The sequence below is a fragment of the Cebus imitator genome, unplaced genomic scaffold (genome assembly GCF_001604975.1).
Source record: "Cebus imitator isolate Cc_AM_T3 unplaced genomic scaffold, Cebus_imitator-1.0 Scaffold121, whole genome shotgun sequence".
NCBI lineage: Eukaryota > Metazoa > Chordata > Mammalia > Primates > Cebidae > Cebus > Cebus imitator.
In genome coordinates, this window is record NW_016107436.1 from 3,358,011 (window position 1) to 3,371,921 (window position 13,911).

Sequence of the window (13,911 nt, forward strand, 5' to 3'; positions counted from 1 at the left end):
AGACGGGGTTTCACCATGTTGACCAGGATGGTCTCGATCTCTTGACCTCGTGATCCACCTGCCTCAGCCTCCCAAAGTGCTGGGATTACAGGCTTGAGCCAACGCGCCCGGCCTAACTTTTTTTTTTTTTTTTTTAAAGTAAACAGATTAATTTAAAAGTGAAAAACTAAGTTAATACTGTTTTAATAAATTTAAAACATTAACAAACTATGAAGTACAGCTTTATACCAAGAAAATTTATCAGGGCAAAATACTGTATGTATTTCCCATACAGAGGGAAATAAGTCTCTTTTTAAATTCTTCACCCAAACTTTAATTTTAATCTCTAACTCATAATTCTAATTTTTTTAAATTTATAATCCAATAAAGACTGCCATATTCTGTTTCTCTCATTTGCATCTTTCTCCTCTCCACCTTGAGCACTGAGTACAAAGAATTAGACCATTCGTAATTCTTCGTTCATTTCTTCTCAATAAATACATGGACGTCTTCTTTATATTTTAATAATAAACACGCCCCCCCATCCATAAGAAGTAAAACACTGCCAAAAACTTTCATTTACTCACACAGATTCATACATTCCAAACCCTATCACCCATTACCACATAGTCAGTATCCTAAAACTTGTGCAGACCATTCCTTTGCACACACCCAGTTTTTGTTTTCCTTATTTTAAAATTAGAAGGTTTTTATTAGTTAGTGTGTCTGGTTGTTACTGCTAACTATAAAAAAATTAAATAAATTCACTTAGCCGCAAATTAGATTATTTCCAGGTTCTACAAATGAAAAAAATAGAAATTTTGAAATATTCCCAAGGTAAAACCTATATATACACATAAAAACTGCAAAGTACAGTAACAAGAGATAAAAATTCAATGAAAACTAGGTTAAACAGTAGGTGCCAAAAAGATAGTTTAAATGATAACAGTGGAGGCCCTCACTTCTTGTTGTTAAGACTAAAAGCATCATGGGGAAAGAAAATAATGATGCCAGTCTCTGAAAGGCAAGAATCATAGTAGTCCCTTGTTGATAGTTAAGAGGAGAAGGAAAGTTTAAGACTCCTTTACCCATTCATGAGATCAAAAGAAATAAAGGAATCCCTTGGTGTTTTTATCACTTGCTTTTGCTACTGCATCTAGCACCTGAGAGAAGAAAACACAATTAATGCTATGATACCTCCAGAAATTTCTCTATAATGCCTCTATCTTTCAAAGTGTTTGAGATTTAACTTTTCCAAAGACATATTAAAATTTTTAACTGTCTTACAGATGAAATTCAATTCCAAATTTATTTTTTTCTTTATTTGCAAAAACTCACATAGAACTTTTACTACGTACCCAGAGCTATCCTAAGCACTCTTACGTTATTCAAAAGAAGGAGCTAAGGCAAAATGCTGAACCTCTGCAGCAGATCAGATTTCCCATCCTGCCAGAAAAACTTAAGAAACAGATAAAATGCAAAAAAAAAAACAAAACAGTTTCAAGACATTTGACAACAGGCAACCCAGGACAGTGATCCTTGAGACAAGTGAAACAATTCATGTGAGCCCTATGAATGCCCCAACTTAGCACTCATTCATTTAAGTATTGTCAATGGCTGCTTTTACCCCAACAGGGCAGAGATGAATAGTGGAATAGTGAGGACAGATTGCCCACAAGCCTAAAACACCATCTAGCCCTCTTAAGAAAATGTCTATAGACCCCTCCTCTAGATTAATGGCTATTCTAGGAATACCTAACAAAGAATAAGAGAAAGTGTTGAAAGAATAAAATTATTGCCAAGTAGTTTACCTGTGTCCCAGGACAAAGCCAAAAATATTTAAAGGAATACAAGGTAGCCCTGAGCAACCTAAGATTCAAAATGTGTGGCATCCAAACAAAAATTTTAAGTCATGAAAAGAAGTAGGAATAAATACAACCCATGATAAGGAGAAAAATCAATCAATGGAATCAAATTAGATAACATTAAAATTCCTATGAGAAACATACTCCTTTTATTCAAGAAGGGAAAATGAGCATGATAGAGACACATGGATGATCTCTGCCTTTACACACACACATACACGTGTACATGCAAATTATAAGTGGAAAATGCAGTATCTGAGAAAAAAATACACTGGACAGGTTAACAACATTAGATACTGCACACACAAAAACAAACAGGAAGAGGCAGCAGTAGAAATTACTGGAAGAAGGGGGAGGAAAAGACTTCAAAAGTGAACAAAGCATCAGTGAGTTGTGAAACAAGTGAGCTAAAATCCACGCAGAGGAAGGAAAGAAAAAGTATTTTAATACACTTTGTAAAAAGTATCATAAAGAAAATAAGCAGACAAGCCATAGGTAGGAGAAGATATTTCCAAAAGCCTTGTCTGATAAAGGACTATTACCCAAAAACATACAAAGAACGCCTCCAAACACAACACTAAGGCTGGGCAAAGTGGCTCACACCTGTAATCCCAGCACTTTGGGAGACCAAGGTAGGCGGATCACTTGAGTGCAGAAGTTCAAGACCAGCCTGGGAAATATGGTGCAACCCTGTCTTCACAAAAAATACAACAATTAGCCAGGCACAGTGGTGCACGCCTGTTGTCCCAGCTACTCAGGACACTGAGGCAGGAGGATCAACTGAACCTGGGAGGCAGAGGCAACTGTGAGCCATGATCATGCCACTGCTCTCCAGCCTGGGTGACAGGATGAGACTCTGTCTCAAAAATAAATAAATAAAACAAAACCCAACAATAAGAGAAAAACCTGATTTAAAAATGGGCAAAAGACCTGAACAATCGGCCAGGTGCAGTGGCTCATGCTGTAATCCCAGTACTTTGGGAGGCTGAGATAGGCAGATGGTTTGAGACCAGTAGTTTAAGACCAGCCTTGCCAACATGGCAAAACCCCATCTCTACAAAAAATACAAAAATTAGCCAGACGTGGTGGTGCTTGCCTATAGTCTCAGCTACTTGGTAGGCTGAGTTGGGAGGACTGCTTGAGCCTGGGAGGTCAAGGCTGCAGTGAGTCATGATCACACCTCTGCATTTCAGATTTCAGTCCTGGTGACAGAGTGAGACCCTGCCTCAAAAAAAGAAAAAAAAAAAAAAAAGGACCTGAAGACCTGAAGAGTCACCTTACTAAAGGAGATAATACATGACATATAAGCATATTTAAAGATGTTCCACATCATATGTCATTAGGGAATCACAACTTTAAACAATAAGATACCAATGCACAGCTATCAGAATAGTCAAATTTCAGAACACTGACACCACCCAATGGTGACAAAGATGGAAGCTACACAACTCTCATTCATTGCTGGTGGAAATAATAAATGACACAGCCACTTTGGAAGACAGCTTTGCAGTATCTTACAAAACTAAACATACTTTTACCACACAATGCCAAAAGCATGCTCCCTGGTACTTATCCAAATAAGCTGAAAACTCATTTTTATATTTGGGTCAGAATCATTAAGCTTACATGGAACTTACTCGCTTCACATCATGCCGTTTTTTGTTGTTTTTTTTTTTCCCCGAGATGGAGTCTCACTCTGTTGCCCAGGCTGGAGTGCAGTGGTGTGATTTGGCTCACTGCAACCTCCGCCTCCCAGGTTCAAGTGATTCTCCTGCCTCAGCCTCCCGAGTAGCTGGGACTACAGATGCACACCACCATGCCCAGCTAATTTTTGCATTTTTAGTAGAGGCAGGGTTTTGCTATGATGGCCACGCTGGTCTTGAACCTGACCTCAAGTGATCCAGCTGCCTCCGCCTCCCAAAGTGCTGGGATTATAGGCATGAGCCACCGTGCCTGGCCCCAGTGTTCTCTCTTAGACTATCTGTTTGAAGTGTGAATATCTACCTGCTATTTTTGTTCCTCTCTGCAGAGGAGGTGCATACTATCTGCAGTAGTCAGTGATCTTAAACCCAAAACTAAAAAAAAAATTTTTTTTGAGACAGGGTCTCACTCTGTCACCTAGGCTGGAGTTCAGTGGCACGATCTTGGGTCACTACAACCTTGGATCACAAAGTCAGCAGATCGAGACCATCCTGGCCAACATGGTGAATCCTCGTCTCTTATAAAAACACAAAAATTAGCTGGGCATGGTGGCACATACCTGTAAACCCAGCTACTTGGGAGGCTGAGGCAGGAGAATCGCTTGAACCAGGAAGTTGGAGGTTGCAGTGAGCCGAGATCTTGCCACTGCACTCCAGTCTGGTGACAGAGCGTGAATCCGTCTCAAAAAAATAAGAGAGAGAAGACTGGGATTAAAGAGGTGATGGCAAGGACTGAAAGCAGGTAACAAGTAAGGAGAGAGAAGTAGGGATGGACTAGGAACCAGGGAAAACTCATGGGCAGAGGAAAAGGGGGAGACAGACCCCCAAGGCTCCACACCCCCACACAGTGTTTCACAATCCTAACTACACAAGGATCCCTTGACCCATATAGGCCTCAAGACTAACACAGGGAACTGCCTATAGACTAGACAGAGGCATTGCTACAGAGAAGGAACTCAGACTCCCACAGGCTTCCAAGCCCTGAACAGCTGTAGCTTGGCACCATTCTAAGAACCAAACCCAGGCTGGGCATGGTGGCTCACACCTGTAATCCCAGCACTTTGGGAGGCCAAGATGGGCAGTTCATCTGAGGTCAGGAGTTCAAGACCAGCCTGGCCAACCTGGTGAAACCCCATCTCTACTAAAATACAAAAATTAGCCAGGGATGGTGGCGGGAGCCTGTAATCCGAGCTACTCAGAAGGCTGTAAGGGGAGAATCACTTGAACCCAGGGGGTGGAGGTTGCAGTGAGCTGAGATCGCACCATTGCACTCCAGCCTAGGTGACAGAGTGAAACTTCATCTCCAAAAAAAAAAAAAAAAACAAAAAAAAAACACCACCACCAAACCCCAAAGGACTATGGGCCAAGGAGAGAGAGGGGAGGCAGGGTACCTTCACACATCCCAAGGACAAATCCCACTGCCACTGCTGCAGGCTGCTGTGGGGCCACTGCTGCAGGCTGCTGTGGGGCCACTGCTGCAGGCTGCTGTGGGGCCACTGCTGCAGGCTGCTGTGGGGCCACTGCTGCAGGCTGCTGTGGGGCCACAGCATAAGCAAACTGCATTCCCCATAACTATCTGCCTAGGCTGCTCCTGCTGAGGGGGGCCTTCCCCCTCCCCCATGGCAGGCCCACAGTCAGTCTCCAAAGGTCTGTGACCTGCCCTGGGGCTGGACCTGGGGCTAGGGTTAGGGCTAATGCTGCCTCCAGCACCAGGCCAAGGAGGGAAAAAAGAGGTCAGGCACTTTTAAGTGCTTCAAAGACAAAGCCCACTTCCACTACTGCAGGCTGTTGTATGAGAAGAGCACAGGAAAACCGCACATCCCACAGCTACCTCCCTACGCTGCTCCTACTGAGAGTGACCTCGCTCTCCCCAGTGGCAGGACTGCAGCACAGACACTACTGCCAACACCTGAGCATTCCACCAGTGGGCTAGGCGCCATCCGCCCTTGCCTACCATGGACATCACCTGAATGCACTACCAAGGGACCCAAGGACAAGTCTACTGATCCAGTCCAGTCCCCACAGTAATTTAGCATGTCACCCAAGGGCCTGGGAATCACCCAGATCAGGACATCACCACTGGCACCTGACCACTCCTCCTGGGGTCTGCAGTTGGGCCAATACAACCTGCCAAGAGCTGGCACCTACAACTATGCACCACCATCAAGTCAAAGAATAGGCCTGCCAACCTGTCGAAGCCAATATCAGCATAAACCACTCGGATTCCAGTGCATTGCTTCACCACTGCTATTGCCACTCCCCCCATCATACCAGCTGTCCAGGGGCCTAAAAAGCTGCCCACATGCCTGGCCCACCACTGCTAAGCAAGCCATCTTGAGGCCCAAGAATCAGACTGCCTGGACCCACAAACACTGGTGCCAGTACAAGCCGCCCTGGGGCAGAAAGGCACAATCAGCCTATCACTGCCACCACTGGAATACAAAGAATGGCCCACCGGGTCATTGCCCAGCAAAACTTCATCACAGACTCCACTAATAACTGTACGCAAAGCTACTATATTAGGGTTCTCTAGAGGAACAGAACTAATAGGATATATATATATATATAAAGGAGAGTTAATTGTTAACTCACAGGATCACAATGTCTGCAAGCTGAGGAGCAAGGAGAATAGGAGAATGCTGTAGGCTGGGAGGCTAGGCCAGTCTAGCCTTTGCATGTTTTTCTGCCTGCTCTAGTCACAATGGCAGCTAATTAGATGGTGCCCACCCAAATTGAGGGTAAGTCTGCCTTTCCCAGCCCACTGACTCAAGTATTAGTCTCCTTTGGCAATACCCTCATAGACACACCCAGGATCAATACTTCGCATCCTTCAATCCAATCAAGTTGACAGTATTAATGATCACAGCTACCAAGGAAATCATAGATAACACTCACATTGTTTACAGCCAAAGAAATTATACAGTGCTCACACTAACATATGCACCTAAATCAAAGCCAAAGCAGCCTACCCATAGTAGATGGACATGGTGGCTCACACCTCTCATCTCAGCACTTTGGAAGGCCAAGGCAGGATTGCCTGAGGCCAGTAATTTGAGACCAGGCTGGGCAACATAGTGAGATCCTGTCTCTACAAAAAATTTAAAACTAACCAGGCATTGTGGCACATGCCTGTAGTTCCAGCTACTCAGGAGGCTGAGGTAGGAGGATTAAGCCCAGCAGGTCAAAGCTGCAGTAAGCCATGATCACGCCACTGAACTCCAGCCTGGGAAACAGAGTAAGACCCCATCTCTAAAAAATATAGATAAATAAAATAAAAAATTGGAAGAAGCAACCCGACTGTTAAACCAGATGTGCAGATATCAATGTAAAGAGACTGGACACATGAAAAAGCAAGAAAATGTGAAACCTACAAAAGAAAACAATAATTTTCCAGCAACAGAGTCTGATAAAAAAAATTCACAAAATCCCAGAGAAATAATTCAAAATACTGATTTTAGAGAAGCTCAGTGAGATACAAGAGAGTTCTGAAAAACAATACGGAAAAATCAGAAAAACAATTCAAGATATGACTAAGACGTTTACAAAAGAGGTATTTTTTAAAAAAGCAAAACAAATTCTAGAACCGAATTCTATGAATAAAATACAAAACATATTCAAATGCAACAATAAACAAGATCAAGCAGAAGGAAGAATCTCCGAACTTGAAGACAGTTCTTTTGAAATAATGCAGTCAGGCAAAAATTAAAAAAAAAGGATGAAAAAGAATGAGCAAAGCCTTGTGACATTTGGGACAACATAAAGTGACCAAAAATGTGAAATGCTGATATCCACAAGAATGAAGATAGAATGAGTTAGAAAACCTATTTAACAAAATATTAGATTTTCATCTAATACTTCCCAGGTCTAGCAAGAGAAAGACCTAGACTTTCACAAATAAGAGGTCCAAAAATCCCCAGATATAATGCAAAGAGGTCTTCTTCCATGGCACTTTATAGTCAAACTATAGCCAAGCAAAAGAGAAGATATTAATAGCAGCAAGTGAAAGCATTTAGTCACCTATAAAGGAACCTCCATTAAACCAACAGTGGATTTCTCAGCAGAAAGCTACAGGCCTGGAGAGAATTGAATCACATTCTGCAAGTGATAAAATACAAAACATAAAAACCTGTCATCCAAGTATACTATATCCAGCAAAATTATCCTTCATGAATGAAGAAGAAATAAAGTCTTTCCAAGATAAGCAAAAGCTAGGGGAATCCATCACCACTAGACTAGGCCTACAAGAGATGCTCAAAGGAGTCCTAAACATGAAAGTGAAAGAATAACATATACCCGATCATGAAAACACACAAAAGTATAAAACTCACTGGTAAACCAAACATACAAATAAGGAAGAGAAAGGACTCAAATGGTACCACTACAGCATATCATGAAACAAAATGACAAACAATAAGAGAAAAAAAAAAAGAATATACAAAACAACGAGAAAAACAAATTATATGACAGTAACAAAACCTCACATATCAATAACCTTAAATGTAAATTGATTAAATTATCTGCTTGAAAGATAAGGGCTGACTGAACGTATAAAAGAAACATGATCCAACTATATGACACCTACAAGAAATGCACTTTGCCTACAGACATATTTAGACTTAAAGTAAAGGGATGGAGAAAAGATACTCCATGCAAATAGAAACTAAAAGTGAGCAAGACTAGCTATACTGATATCAGATAAAACAGAATTTGGCTGGGCACGGTGGTCATACCTGTAATCACAGTGTTTTGGGAGGCCAAGGTGGGAGGACCACTTTTTTTTTTTTTTTTTTTGAGACGGAGTGTCGCTCTTGTTACCCAGGCTGGAGTGCAATGGCGCGATCTCGGCTCACCGCACCCTCCGCCTCCCGGGTTCAGGCAATTCTCCTGCCTCAGCCTCCTGAGTAGCTGGCATTACAGGCACGCACCACCATGCCCAGCTAATTTTTTTGTATTTTTAGTAGAGACCGGGGTTTCACCATGTTGACCAGGATGGTCTTGATCTCTTGACCTGGTGATCCACCCGCCTCGGCCTCCCAAAGTGCTGGGATTACAGGCTTGAGCCACCGCGCCCGGCCTGGGAGGACCACTTGAAGCCAGGAGTTGAAGACCAGCTTGGCCAACAGAGCAAAACCCTCATCTCTATAGTATTTTTTTAAAATTAGCCAGGCATGGTGGTGCACACCTGTACTCCCAGCTACTCAGGAGGCTGGGGCGGAAGGACTGCCTTAGCCTAGGAGTTCAAGGCTGCAGTAAGCTACAATCACACCTCTGCACTTCAGCCCAGGTGACACCGTGAGACCTCATCTTTAAAAATAAAACAAACAAAATGAAACAAAACTAAAGCAGTTTTCAAAAGTCACTATATAATGATAAAGGAGTCAATCCAGCAAGAGAATATAACAATTCTAAATATATACGCACCCAATACTGTAACATCCAGATTCATAAAGCAAATATTACTATATCTAAAGAGAGAGATAAACTGAAATATAGTAATGGTGGGGGGCTTCAACTCCCCACTCTCAGCATTAAACAGATCATTCAGACAGAAAATCAACAATGAAACATTGGATTTAAACTGGACTTCTGAACCAATGAACCTAACAGATATGTATAGAACATTCTAACCAACAACTACAGAATATACATTCTGCTCATTTTTTTAATAGAGATGGGGTCATGCAATGTTGCCCAGGCTGGTTAAACATTCTTATCAACACATAGAACATTCTCCATGACAGACCATATGTTAGGCCACAAAATAACTTTCAACAAATTTTTAGAAACTGAAATCTTCCAGCCTGGCCAACATGGCGAAACCCCATCTCTACTAAAAATACAAAAATTAGCTGGGAGTGGTGGCAAGCGGCTGTAGTCCCAGCTACTCAGGAGGCTAAGGCAGGAGAATTGCTGAACCCAGGAAGCAGAGGTTGCAGTGGGCCAAGATCACTGCACTCCAACCTGGGCAAAAGAGGGAGACTCTGTCTCAAAAACAAAACAAAACAAAATCTTCTCGGACTACAGTGGAATAAAACTAAATATCAACATCAAGATGAACTTTGTAAACTATACAAATACATGGAAATTACACAGGATACTCCTGAACAACCATTGGGTTACTGAAGAAATTATGAGAGAAATCAAAAAACTTCTTGAAACAAATTAAAATGGAAACACATTATACCAAAACCAGTTGGGATACAACTAAAGCAGTGCCAAAAGAGAAGTTTATAGCAATCAACACATCCAAAAGTAGAAAGCTTTCAAATAAGCAGCCTAACAATGCATCTCAAGAAACTAGAAAAGCAAGAACAAACCAAACTCAATATTAGCAGAATAAAAGAAAGAATAAAGATCAGGGCAAACTAAATAGAGACTCAAAAAACAATACAAAGTATCAATGAAATAAAAAGTTGGTTCTTCAAAAAGATAAACAAAATCAGTAAACCTCAAAATATCAACATCATTTTTTATATAATTAGAAAAAACAATTCTCAAATGTGTATAGAATTTTTAAAAAGCCCAAATAGTCAAAGCAATCCTGAGTCAAAAGAAAAAAAAAAAGGTGAACACATCATACTATCTGACTTTAAAATATATTACAAGGCTATAATAACCAGAATAGCATGATATTGGTATAAAAGCAGACACATAAACCAATGGAACAGAACTGAGCGTCTAGAAATAAATCCATATATTTACAACCATAATTTTTTATAAAGATGCCAAAAATATACACAGTGGAAAAGACACCTTCGATAAATGGTGCTGAGGAAATTCAATATCCATATGCATAAATGAAACTGAACACTTCTCTCTCCCCACATACAAAAATCAACTCAAGATGGATTAAAGACATAAATGTAAGACCTAAAACAATAAGACTACTATATATGTATATATATGGAAAACACTTCAAGACATAGGTCTAGGCAAAAGCTTCATGACTAAAGACCTCAAAAGCACAGACAGCTACAACACAAATATACAAATGGGACTACATTAAACTAAAAAGCTTCCATACAGCAAAGAAAACAATTAACAGAGTGAACAGACAACTTGTTAAATGAAAGAAAATATTTACAAACTATTCATCCAATAAGGGACTAATATCCAGAATATACAAAGAACTCAAATAATTCAACCATTTTTTTAATCCCATCAAAATATGGGCTAAGAACATAAATAGACATTTATCAAAAGAAGACATACAAATGGCCGATAGGCATACAGGAAAAATACTCAAATTGCTAAGCATCAGGGGAATGCAAGTCAAAACCACAATGAGATACCATCTTACCCCAGTTAGAATGGCTATTAGCTAAAATAAAAAAATAAAAGATGCTGGCAAGGATGCAGAGAAGGGAACTTGTGTGTGTGTGTGTGTGTGTGTGAGAGAGAGAGAGAGAGAGAGAGAGAGAGAGAGAGAGAGAAGGAGTCTGGCTCTGCTTCCCAGGCTAGAGTGCAATGGCATGATTTCAGCTCACGGCAACCTCCACCTCCCAGATTCAAGCAATTCTCCTGCCTCAGCCTTCTGAATAGCTGGGATTACAAGTGCACATCACCACCATGCCTGGCTAATTCTTTTGTAATTAGAAGGGAACTCCTTTTTTTTTTTTTTTTTTTTTTTTGAGACAGAGTCTTGCTCTGTCGCCAGGCTGGACTGCAGTGGCACAATCTTTGCTCACTGCAAGCTCCACCTCTTGAATTCAAGTGATTCTCCTCCCTCAGCCACCCAAATAGTTGGGACTACAGGCGCACACCACCACACCCAGCTAATTTTTGTATTTTTAGTAGAGAGGAGGTTTCACCATGTTGGCCAGGATGGTCTTGATCTCTTGACCTCATGATCCACCCACCTCGGCCTCCCAAAGTGCTGGAATTACAGGCATGAACCATCACACCTAGCCAAGAAGGGAACTCTTATATGCTGTTGGTAGGAGTGTAAACTGATACAACTGCTATGGAAAACAATATGGAGATTCCTCAAAAAATTAAAAATAGAGCTACCATATGATCCGGCAATCCCATTACTTGGTATTTATCCAAAGGAAACAAAATCGGTATAACCTGCGCTCACATGTTTATCACAGCACTATTCACAGCAGCAAAGATATGGGATCAACCTAAGTGCCCATCAATGAATGAATGAATGAAGGAAATGTGGTATAAATACAGAATGAAAGAATATGTAGCCATAAAAAATGATAAAATCATGTCATTGCAGCACAGGGATGGAACTGGAGGTAATTATGTTAAGTGAAATAAGCCAGGCACAGAAAATTCAGATGTCATATGTTCTCCCTCATATGTGGAAACTAAAGAAACTGATTTCATGGAGATAGGGAATGCAATGATACATATCAGAGCCTAGGAATAATGTGTGGATGGAAGGGGGGTGGATAAAGAGAGGTTGGTTAATAGGTACAAACACACAGAACAGGGGTCCCTAACTTCTGGGCCACAGACTGGTACCAATTCGTGGCCTGTTAGAAACTGGGCCAAATAGCAGGAGGTAAGCATTAGGAGAGTAGGCATTACCAACTATGCTACACCTCCTGTCAGGTCAGTGGTGGCATTAGATTCTCATTGGAGCACCAACCCCATTACAAACTGCGCATGTGGGGGATCTAGGTTGTACACTTATGAGAATCTAACTAATGCCTGATGATCTGAGGTGGAACAGTTTCATCCCGAAATAATCCCCCCACCATGCCCCCATATCCATGGAAAAACTGGCTTCCACAAAACCAGTCCCTGATGCTGAAAAAGTTGGGGCCACTGAGTTAGAACAAGTAAGCCTCAATATTCAATAACAGAGTAGGATGACTATAGTTAGCAACATGTATTATATATTTCAAGGTAGCTAGAAGAGAGAACTTGAAATGTTACCAACATATAGAAATGATAAATACTTCAGGTGATGGATACCTAAAATACACTAACCTGATCATTACACATTCTGTGCATGTAAGAAATACTCACAAGTATCACATAACATATAAAATATTTGTATCAATTAAAAAATTAAAAATAGAAAAAATAGGAGAAAAATGAAAAATGTTACAGTTGCTTAAATAAGTAATTGTAAACCCACATGATGAAAATGTATGCAGCCATTGAAAAGCATATTAAAGGAGAATATCCAATAACAGGAAAATGCTCAACTAATAATGTTAAATTAATAAAAGGATACAAAATACATTACATAGTAATCCCAATTTTTAAAACACATCATGTATATGCAGTGTGTGTATAAAGAGGCTTAAATGATATAAAACAAGAGATTAACAGAGGGTATCTTCAGGGAATAGGATTTTGAGATACTCTGTACTTTTTATACTTTGTGTTATACAACCAAATAATAATTGATATTACAATTTTCAGTTTCACCATTTACTGTTAATTTCTTTGAGTTTTAAGTCTCCCCACCTGTGAATTAGAATAATGGTACTCACCCTGCAGAACAGTGGTAAAGCAGTAATAATGTATACAATCAACCTAAAATGTTATCTGAAAAGTATCAAGCATCATATAGTTTACTTAATTCACCTCTCTTTTCTGTTCAGTACATTTCTCTCTATAGCTCTTATAGAAAAACGTCCTAATTACAGGGTTCGGCTAGGTATAAACTAAGAATCTTCTGAAATCAGTTTCTTATACCTAAAACCACAAAATCACCAAACTAAAAAAGCAGCACCTCTAAGGCAGACATTCTCCCCTAGAAACACTGTTCTCTAACCGAAAACATTAAAGAAATAAAAGATGAACAGAACATATGTTCTCAAGTTACAATTTACCTGAATCACAGGCTTAGCAAAATACTGCAAAAACCTAAATGATCACAAGCAGTAAGACCTCAATAATAAGGACTAGGCGTTAGTTTTAAAAATATACAATATACAAGGCAAATTGAGAAGCAATTAGAGCAGAAAACATTAGAGAAGCCCTAAATCTCATAGTTTAGCCATTTAAAATGTCAATAAGCCTGTTTCTTCATCTTTGCAAAAGATTGGTGAGGAATATAAACAAATGTCAGTTGGCCTACTTTTAGAGGTTTGCTAGTGTTTTGGCTGAACACACTGTGTGTAAGAGTGAGTGAGTGTGTGTGTGTGTGTGTGTGTGTGTGTGTATTTTTTTTTTAATTTACATCTGCATTTCTAAGAAATTATTCAAGGCCAGAATGATTGTCTTTCTCCTCGAGCAGGAAGGAAACAGCATACACACAAGGCTAATATAATTCTTAAGAGTTATAAACCGGGCGCGGTGGCTCAAGCCTGTAATCCCAGCACTTTGGGAGGCCGAGGCGGGTGGATCACGAGGTCAACAGATCGAGACCATCCTGGTCAACATGGTGAAACCCCGTC

General features: G+C 40.4%; 1 protein-coding gene across 7 annotated transcripts in view; it reads right to left on the reverse strand.

Moving 5' to 3' along the window:
• Positions 1 to 13,911, reverse strand: part of BCAS3 (BCAS3 microtubule associated cell migration factor) — a 679,070-nt gene that overhangs the window by 592,027 nt on the left and 73,132 nt on the right. The gene's annotated exons all lie outside the window — the stretch shown is intronic.